Source organism: Lupinus angustifolius, chromosome LG12 (assembly GCF_001865875.1).
Source record: "Lupinus angustifolius cultivar Tanjil chromosome LG12, LupAngTanjil_v1.0, whole genome shotgun sequence".
NCBI classification, from domain to species: Eukaryota; Viridiplantae; Streptophyta; class Magnoliopsida; order Fabales; family Fabaceae; genus Lupinus; species Lupinus angustifolius.
The window spans coordinates 7,706,163-7,706,610 of record NC_032020.1 but is presented as its reverse complement, the minus strand read 5'-3'; positions in this window follow the sequence as shown (position 1 = coordinate 7,706,610).

Here is a 448-nt window from a genome sequence, read left to right as displayed (position 1 = left end):
CATCCTCATCCTAATCCACTTCCACATCCTCATCCTAATCCACTTCCACATCCTCATCCTAATCCACTTCCACATCCTCATCCTAATCCACTTCCACATCCTCATCCTATCGTCATCTTCATCCTCATCCTATCATCCTCATTTTCGTCCTCATCCTATCCTCATCCTCATCCCCATTCTCGTCCTCATCCTATCCTCATCCTGTTCCTCTTCCTCATTCTACAACTCATCCTATCCTCGTCTTCATCCTATCCTCATCGACTTCCTCATCCTCATTCTACTCCTCATCCTATCCTCATCTTATCCTCATCCTCATTATCGTCCTTATCCTATCCTCATCCTCATCCTCCTCCTAATCCTCCTCCTCATCCTATCCTTATCTTCGCTCTCGTCCTCATCCTATCCTCATCCTCTTCCTCATCCTCATTCTACTCCTCATCCTATCCTC